Genomic DNA, 11,848 nt, shown 5'->3' with positions numbered 1-11,848 from the left:
AAGGGTGCGAGTCGTCAGCCGATTCAGCCCATTCCTGCTACTCGCACAGGCCAAGGGTGCGAGTCGTCAGCCGGATTCAGCCCATTCCTGCTACTCGCACCAAGCCAGGGATGCGAGTCTTCAGCCTGGTGAGGCCTGTTCGGCTCCACGCACCATGCAAAGGGTGCGTATCGTCTGCCAGGTCCGGTCCATTCCTGCCTCACGCGCCAAGCCAGGGGTGCGCGTCGGCAGTCCTGATCCAGCTAACTGGGTCAGATCGGACTGGGGACACTGCGGGGGGATTGTAGTAGGGTGGTGGTCAAGCCCGAGCCGGAGCCGCCTCCGAGGAGCAATACCCACCCAGCCCTTCCCTATTTGGGGTGTAGGCGCGGTCGGAGTCCGCGCCTTTAGGGGGGTACTGTCACGCTCTGGCTCCGGGACTGTGTATTTTGAGCCAGGGTGTGTTCATTTGGTTGTGTTGTATTTGGTTGTGTTTCATTGTTTGGTCGTGTGACTCCCAATCAGTGGTAACGAGTGTCAGCTGTCGGCTCGTTATCTCTGATTGGGAGCCATATTTAAACTGTCAGTGTTCACCTTAGTGTTGTGGGTTTTTGTTCCTTGTCAGTCATTGTAACGGAGGACTTCACGTTTCGTCATTGTTTGTTGTTTTCGTGTTTCGGCTTTAATTTAATAAAGTCATGTTCACCTTCAACGCTGCGCATTGGTCCTCCTCATTAGACGATCGTGACACAGGGCGTGACAACATGTTGTTACAGCCTGAATTCAAAATGGATTAAATCATATTTTTCCTCACCCATCTACACACAACACCTCATAAATTACATTGTTTTTAAATGTTAGCAAATTTATTGAAAATGAAATACAGAAATATCTAATTTACATAAGTATTGACACAACTGAGTCAATACATGTTAGAATCAACTTTGGCAGTGATTACAGCTGTGAGTCTTTCTTGCCATAGATTTTCAAGCTGGTGTAAGTCAAAACAGTAACTCAGCCACTCAGGAACATTCACTGTCTTCTTGGTAAGCAACTCCAGTGTGTATATAGCCTTATGTTTTAGGTTATTGTCCTGCTGACAGGTGAATTTGTCTCCCAGTGTCTGGTGGAAAGCAGACTGAACTAGGTTTTCCTCTAGGATTTTGCCTGTGCGTAGCTTTATTTATTTTTATTATAAAAACTCCCTAGTCCTTGCCGATGACAAGCATACCCATAACATGATGCAGCCACCACCATGCTTTGGAAATATGAAGAGTGGTACTCAGTGAAGTGTTGTGTTGGATTTGCCCCTAGTTCATTTCTTTGCCACATTTTTTGCAGTTTTACTTCAGTGCCTTATATATTATTGCAAACAGGATGCATGTTTTGGAATATTTTTTATTCTGTACAGGCTTCTTTCTTTTCCCACTGTCATTTAGGTTAGTATTGTGGAGTAACTACAATGTTGTTGATCCATCCTCAGTTATCTCCCATCACAGCCATATCACAGTCATGGTGAAATCCCTGAGCGGTTTCCTTCCTCTCAGGCAACTGAGTTAGGAAGGACACCTGTATCTTTATAATGGCTGGGTGTATTGATACACCATCCAAAGTGTAATTAATAACTTCACCATGATAGTCAATGTTCTTTTTTCTACCCACATAGCAATAGGTACCCTTCTTTGTGAGTCATTGGAAACCTCCCTGGTCTTTGTGGTTGAATCTGTGTTTGAAATTCACTGCTTGACTAAGGGACCTTACAGATAATTGTATGTGTGGGGTACAGAGAATAGGCAGTAATTCTAAAATCATGTTAAACACTATAGTTGCACACGGAGTGAGTCCATTTAACTTATTATGTGACTTGTTAAGCACACTTTTACTCCTGAATTTATTTAGGCTTGCCATAACAAAGGGGTTGAATACTTATTAACTCAAGACATTTCAGTCTTTGAACGGGGTATGGTAGTAGGTGCCAGGCGCACCGGTTTGTGTCCAGAACTGCAACGCTGCTGGGTTTTTCACGCTCAACAGTTTTGTGTGTATCAAGAATGGTCCACCACCCAAACGACATCAAGCCAACGTGACACAACTGTGGTAAGCATTGGAGTCAACATGACATCATCCCGGTGTTCCTAATGTTTGTTATACTCAGTGATATTATATTGTATTTACAATATTTGAATCATGGAACTCTGACGTCAGATAATATTGTCTAATCAACAGATGTGCTGCAGAGGTACAAGGTGTTACTAACAGGTGTGTGTACTTAGAGAGATAACACGGTAGATGATTGTTCTTTAATACAGACAATTATGATTAAGACAGGTGTGTTTATTAAGAGAGGTGTGATTAATAAGATAGTAGATTATTGTTCACTAAGCTATGGGACGAATCACCTCAGTTAAAAAAATATACTTATTATGTTCTCTAATAGGGTATCATTTTATTTCAAGCAGGCTTGACTACTGTAATACGCTCCTGTCTGGTCTACCCAAGAAAGCCATTGGTCAACTGCAAAACACACAGTGCTGCAGCACGGGTAAAGACCAAGACCAGACGGAGAGCACACATTACACCGGATTTCATATTTCAGCTTTTATTTTATTTGTGTTTCCTGTAAAGCTACCAACCAATCACCTCCCCTACCAACATAATCACAGTAACTAAACCGTTGCAACGCGTTGCATTCCATGTCTGAAATGTGCTGTATAAATAAAGTTTGATTTGATTTGATAATTACCAATGTTTCAAAATATTGACCAGGTAAAGGGAAACCATGTATAGAGGTTCTCCCAACAGACCTAATATTACCAACTAACATCCTAGTTATATTACCAACTAACATCCTAGTTATATTACCATACCCCAATAACATCCTAGTTATATTACCATACCCCAATAACATCCTAGTTATATTACCATACCCCAATAACATCCTAGTTATATTACCATACCACAATAACATCCTAGTTATATTACCATACAACAATAACATCCTAGTTATATTACCATACCACAATAACATCCTAGTTATATTACCATACCACAACAATATCCTAGTTATATTACCAACTAACATCCTAGTTATATTACCATACCACAATAACATCCTAGTTATATTACCAACTAACATCCTAGTTATATTACCATACCACAATAACATCCTAGTTATATTACCATACCACAATAACATCCTAGTTATATTGCCATACCACAATAACATCCTAGTTATATTACCAACTAACATCCTAGTTATATTACCAACTAACATCATAGTTATATTACCAACTAACATCCTAGTTATATTACCATACCACAATAACATTCTAGTTATTTGACCATACCACAATAACATCCTAGTTATATTACCAACTAACATCCTAGTTATATTACCAACTAACATCCTAGTTATATTACCATACCACAATAACATCCTGGTTATATTACCAACTAACATCCTAGTTATATTACCAACTAACATCCTAGTTATATTACCAACTAACATCCTAGTTATATTACCATACCGCAATAACATCCTAGTTATATTACCATACCACAATAACATCCTAGTTATATTACAATACCACAATAACATCCTAGTTATATTACCATACCACAATAACATCCTAGTTATATTACCAACTAACATCCTAGTTATATTACCATACCACAATAACATCCTAGTTATATTACCATACCACAATAACATCCTAGTTATATTGCCATACCACAATAACATCCTAGTTATATTACCAACTAACATCATAGTTATATTACCAACTAACATCCTAGTTATATTACCAACTAACATCCTAGTTATATTACCAACTAACATCCTAGTTATATTACCAACTAACATCATAGTTATATTACCAACTAACATCATAGTTATATTACCAACTAACATCCTAGTTATATTACCAACTAACATCCTAGTTATATTACCAACTAACATCCTAGTTATATTACCAACTAACATCCTAGTTATATTACCATACCACAATAACATCCTAGTTATATTACCATACGACAATAACATCCTAGTTATATTACCAACAAACATCATAGTTATATATTACCAACTAACATCCTAGTTATATTACCATACCACAATAACATCCTAGTTATATTACCATACCACAATAACATCCTATTTATATTACCATACCACAATAATATTACCATACCACAATAACATCCTAGTTATATTACCTATATTACCTATTACCTATAACATCCTAGTTATATTACCAATTAACATCCTAGTTATATTACCATACCCCAATAACATCCTAGTTAAATTACCATACCACAATAACATCCTAGTTATATTACCAACTAACATCCTAGTTATATTACCATACCCCAATAACATCCTAGTTATATTACCATACCACAATAACATCCTAGTTATATTACCAACTAACATCCTAGTTATATTACCATACCACAATAACATCCTAGTTATATTACCATACCACAATAACATCCTAGTTATATTACCATACCCTAATAACATCCTAGTTATATTACCATACCACAATAACATCCTAGTTATATTACCATACCACAATAACATCCTAGTTATATTACCATACCACAATAACATCCTAGTTATATTACCATACCACAATAACCTCCTAGTTATATTACCATACCACAATAACATCCTAGTTATATTACCAACTAAAATCCTAGTTATATTACCATACCACAATAACCTCCTAGTTATATTACCAACTAACATCCTAGTTATATTACCAACTAACATCCTAGTTATATTACAAACTAACATCCTAGTTATATTAGCATACCGCAATAACATCCTAGTTATATTACCATACCACAATAACATCCTAGTTATATTACAATACCACAATAACATCCTAGTTATATTACCATACCACAATAACATCCTAGTTATAATACAAACTAACATCCTAGTTATATTACCATACCACAATAACATCCTAGTTATATTACCATACCACAATAACATTCTAGTTATATTGCCATACCACAATAACATCCTAGTTATATTACCAACTAACATCATAGTTATATTACCAACTTACATCCTAGTTATATTATCAACTAACATCATACTTATATTACCAACTAACATCCTAGTTATATTACCAACTAACATCCTAGTTATATTACCAACTAACATCATAGTTATATTACCAACTAACATCCTAGTTATATTACCAACTAACATCCTAGTTATATTACCAACTAACATCCTAGTTATATTACCATACCACAATAACATCCTAGTTATATTACCATACCACAATAACATCCTAGTTATATTACCAACAAACATCATAGTTATATTACCAACTAACATCCTAGTTATATTACCATACCACAATAACATCCTAGTTATATTACCATACCACAATAACATCCTAGTTATAATACCATACCACAATAACATCCTAGTTATATTACAAACTAACCTCCTAGTTATATTACCATACCACAATAACATCCTAGTTATATTACCAACTAACATCCTAGTTATATTACCATACCACAATAACATCCTAGTTATATTACCATACCACAATAACATCCTAGTTATATTACCTATATTACCTATTACCTATAACATCCTAGTTATATTACCAATTAACATCCTAGTTATATTACCATACCCCAATAACATCCTAGTTAAATTACCATACCACAATAACATCCTAGTTATATTACCAACTAACATCCTAGTTATATTACCATACCCCAATAACATCCTAGTTATATTACCATACCACAATAACATCCTAGTTATATTACCAACTAACATCCTAGTTATATTACCATACCACAATAACATCCTAGTTATATTACCATACCACAATAACATCCTAGTTATATTACCATACCCTAATAACATCCTAGTTATATTACCATACCACAATAACATCCTAGTTATATTACCATACCACAATAACATCCTAGTTATATTACCATACCACAATAACATCCTAGTTATATTACCATACCACAATAACCTCCTAGTTATATTACCATACCACAATAACATCCTAGTTATATTACCAACTAAAATCCTAGTTATATTACCATACCACAATAACCTCCTAGTTATATTACCAACTAACATCCTAGTTATATTACCAACTAACATCCTAGTTATATTACAAACTAACATCCTAGTTATATTACCATACCGATAACATCCTAGTTATATTACCATACCACAATAACATCCTAGCCAATAACATCCTAGTTATATTACCATACCACAATAACATCCTAGTTATAATACAAACTAACATCCTAGTTATATTACCATACCACAATAACATCCTAGTTATATTACCATACCACAATAACATTCTAGTTATATTGCCATACCACAATAACATCCTAGTTATATTACCAACTAACATCATAGTTATATTACCAACTTACATCCTAGTTATATTATCAACTAACATCATACTTATATTACCAACTAACATCCTAGTTATATTACCAACTAACATCCTAGTTATATTACCAACTAACATCATAGTTATATTACCAACTAACATCCTAGTTATATTACCAACTAACATCCTAGTTATATTACCAACTAACATCCTAGTTATATTACCATACCACAATAACATCCTAGTTATATTACCATACCACAATAACATCCTAGTTATATTACCAACAAACATCATAGTTATATTACCAACTAACATCCTAGTTATATTACCATACCACAATAACATCCTAGTTATATTACCATACCACAATAACATCCTAGTTATAATACCATACCACAATAACATCCTAGTTATATTACAAACTAACCTCCTAGTTATATTACCATACCACAATAACATCCTAGTTATATTACCAACTAACATCCTAGTTATATTACCATACCACAATAACATCCTAGTTATATTACCATACCACAATAACATCCTAGTTATATTACCATACCACAATAACATCCTATTTATATTACCATACCAAAATAACATCCTAGTTATATTACCATACCACAATAACATCCTAGTTATATTACCAACTAACATCCTAGTTATATTACCATACCCCAATAACATCCTAGTTAAATTACCATACCACAATAACATCCTAGTTATATTACCAACTAACATCCTAGTTATATTACCATACCCCAATAACATCCTAGTTATATTACCATACCACAATAACATCCTAGTTATATTACCAACTAACATCCTAGTTATATTACCATACCAACATAACATCCTATTTATATTACCATACCACAATAACATCCTAGTTATATTACCATACCCTAATAACATCATAGTTATATTACCATACCCCAATAACATCCTAGTTATATTACCATACCACAATAACATCCTAGTTATATTACCATACCCCAATAACATCCTAGTTATATTACCATACCCCAATAACATCCTAGTTATATTACCATACCCCAATAACATCCTAGTTATATTACCATACGACAATAACATCCTAGTTATATTACCATACCCCAATAACATCCTAGTTATATTACCATACCCCAATAACATCCTAGTGATATTACCATACCACAATAACATCCTATTTATATTACCATAACACAATAACATCCTAGTTATATTACCATACCACAATAACATCCTATTTATATTACCATACCACAATAACATCCTATTTATATTACCAACTAACATCCTAGTTATATTACCAACTAACATCCTATTTAGATTACCATACCACAATAACATCCTAGTTATATTACCATACCACAATAACATCCTATTTATATTACCATACCACAATAACATCCTATTTATATTACCATAACACAATAACATCCTAGTTATATTACCATACCCCAATAACATCCTATTTATATTACCATAACACAATAACATCCTAGTTATATTACCATACCACAATAACATCCTATTTATATTACCATAACACAATAACATCCTATTTATATTACCATACCACAATAACATCCTATTTATATTACCATAACACAATAACATCCTATTTATATTACCATAAATACACATAACATCCTATTTATATTACCATACCCCAATAACATCCTATTTATATTACCATACCACAATAACATCCTATTTATATTACCATACCCTAATAACATCCTATTTATATTACCATAACACAATAACATCCTAGTTATATTACCAAACAACATCTAGTTTATATTACCATAACACAATAACCTCCTAGTTATATTACCATACCCTTATTTTTTTACCAACTAACATCCTATTTATATTACCAACTAACATCCTAGTTATATTACCATACCACAATAACATCCTAGTTATATTACCATACCACAATAACATCCTATTATATTACAATACCACAATAACATCCTATTTATATTACCATACCACAATAACATCCTAGTTATAATACATAACATCCTTTTTTCCTCACAATAACATCCTAGTTATATTACCATACCACAATAACATTCTAGTTATATTACCATACCACAAACATCCTATTTATATTACCATACCACAACTAACATCCTAGTTATATTACCATACCACAATAACATCCTAGTTATATTACCATACCACAATAACATCCTAGTTATAATTACCATACCACAATAACATCCTAGTTATATTACAAACTAACATCCTATTTATATTACCATACCACAATAACATCCTAGTTATATTACCAACTAACATCCTAGTTATATTACCATACCACAATAACCTCCTAGTTATATTACCATACCCCAATAACATCCTAGTTATATTACCATACCACAATAACATCCTATTTATATTACCATACCACAATAACATCCTAGTTATATTACCATACCACAATAACATCCTATTTATATTACCATACCCTAATAACATCCTATTTATATTACCATAACACAATAACATCCTAGTTATATTACCAACTAACATCCTAGTTATATTACCATACCCCAATAACATCCTAGTTATATTACCATACCACAATAACATCCTATTTATATTACCATAACACAATAACATCCTAGTTATATTACCATACCACAATAACATCCTATTTATATTACCAACTAACATCCTAGTTATATTACCATACCCCCATAACCTCCTAGTTATATTACCATACCCCAATAACATCCTAGTTATATTACCATCACTAACATCCTAGTTATATTACATACCCAACCTCCTAGTTATATTACCATACCCCAATACATCCTAGTTATATTACCATACCCCAATAACATCCTATTTATATTACCATACCACAATAACATCCTATTTATATTACCATACCCTAATAACATCCTATTTATATTACCATAACACAATAACATCCTAGTTATATTACCATACCACAATAACATCCTATTTATATTACCATAACACAATAACATCCTAGTTATATTACCATACCCCAATAACATCCTATTTATATTACCATAACACAATAACATCCTAGTTATATTACCATACCCCAATAACATCCTAGTTATATTACCAACTAACATCCTATTTATATTACCATAACACAATAACATCCTAGTTATATTACCATACCACAATAACATCCTAGTTATATTACCATACCACAATAACATCCTATTTATATTACCATAACACAATAACATCCTATTTATATTACCATACCCCAATAACATCCTATTTATATTACCATAACACAATAACATCCTAGTTATATTACCATACCACAATAACATCCTATTTATATTACCATACCACAATAACATCCTATTTATATTACCATACCCTAATAACATCCTATTTATATTACCATAACACAATAACATCCTAGTTATATTACCATACCACAATAACATCCTATTTATATTACCATAACACAATAACATCCTAGTTATATTACCATACCACAATAACATCCTATTTATATTACCATAACACAATAACATCCTAGTTATATTACCATACCACAATAACCTCCTAGTTATATTACCATACCACAATAACATCCTATTTATGTTACCATACCACAATAACATCCTATTTATATTACCATACCACAATAACATCCTATTTATATTACCATAACACAATAACATCCTAGTTATATTACCATACCACAATAACATCCTAGTTATATTACCATACCACAATAACATCCTAGTTATATTACCATAACACAATAACATCCTATTTATATTACCATAACACAATAACATCCTAGTTATATTACCATACCACAATAACATCCTAGTTATATTACCATACCACAATAACCTCCTAGTTATATTACCATACCCCAATAACATCCTAGTTATATTACCATACCACAATAACATCCTATTTATATTACCATACCACAATAACATCCTGTTATATTCCATAAGCCCCACAATAACATCCTATTTATATTACCATACCCAATAACATCCTTATATTACCATACCACAATAACATCCTAGTTATATTACCAACTAACATCCTTTTATTACCATACCCCAATAACATCCTAGTTATATTACCATACCACAATAACATCCTATTTATATTACCATAACACAATAACATCCTAGTTATATTACCATACCACAATAACATCCTATTTATATTACCAACTAACATCCTAGTTATATTACCATACCCCCATAACCTCCTAGTTATATTACCATACCCCAATAACATCCTAGTTATATTACCAACTAACATCCTAGTTATATTACCATACCACAATAACCTCCTAGTTATATTACCATACCCCAATAACATCCTAGTTATATTACCATACCACAATAACATCCTATTTATATTACCATACCACAATAACATCCTATTATATTACCATACCACAATAACATCCTATTTATATTACCATACCTAATCTCTTTTTTTCCATCATACATCCTATTATATTACCATCACATCATCCTATTTATATTACCATACCTAATAACATCCTATTTATATTACCACTAACACAATAACATCCTAGTTATATTACCATACCACAACCATCCTTTATATTCCCATACCCTAATAACATCCTATTTATATTACCACTAACACAATAACATCCTATTATATTACCATACCACAATAACATCCTATTTATATTACCATCCACAATAACATCCTATTTATTTACCATCCCTAATACATTATATTACCATAACAATATATCTATTATATTACCATACACAATAACATCCTATTTATATTACCACTAACACAATAACATCCTAGTTATATTACCATACCCCAATAACATCCTATTATATTCCAACTAACATCCTATTTATATTACCTACATTAACTCCTTTATATTACCTACCACAATATCCTTTATATTACCATCCAATAACCTCCTTATATTCCATCCATTCCTTTATATTACCATAACACAATAACATCCTAGATTATATTACCATACCCCAATAACATCCTATTTATATTCCCTAACATCCTAGTTATATTACCAACTAACATCCTTTTTTTACCGTACCACAATAACATCCTAATTATATTACCATACCCCAATAACATCCTTTATTTACCATACCACAATAACCTCCTAATTATATTACCATACCACAATAACATCCTATTTATATTACCATACCACAATACATCCTTTATATTACCATACCACAATAACATCCTAGTTCATATTACCATACCCCAATAACATCCTATTTATATTACCATACCCCAATAACATCCTATTTATATTAATACACAAATAACATCCTTTATAATTCCATCATCTATTTATATTACCATACCACAATACATCCTATTTATATTACCATACCCTAATAACTCCTATTTATATTACCATAACTATCACATCCTAGTTATATTACCAA

Source organism: Coregonus clupeaformis, unplaced genomic scaffold (genome assembly GCF_020615455.1).
Source record: "Coregonus clupeaformis isolate EN_2021a unplaced genomic scaffold, ASM2061545v1 scaf1239, whole genome shotgun sequence".
In the NCBI taxonomy this organism is placed as follows: Eukaryota; Metazoa; Chordata; class Actinopteri; order Salmoniformes; family Salmonidae; genus Coregonus; species Coregonus clupeaformis.
Note: the sequence above shows the minus strand (reverse complement) of the source record.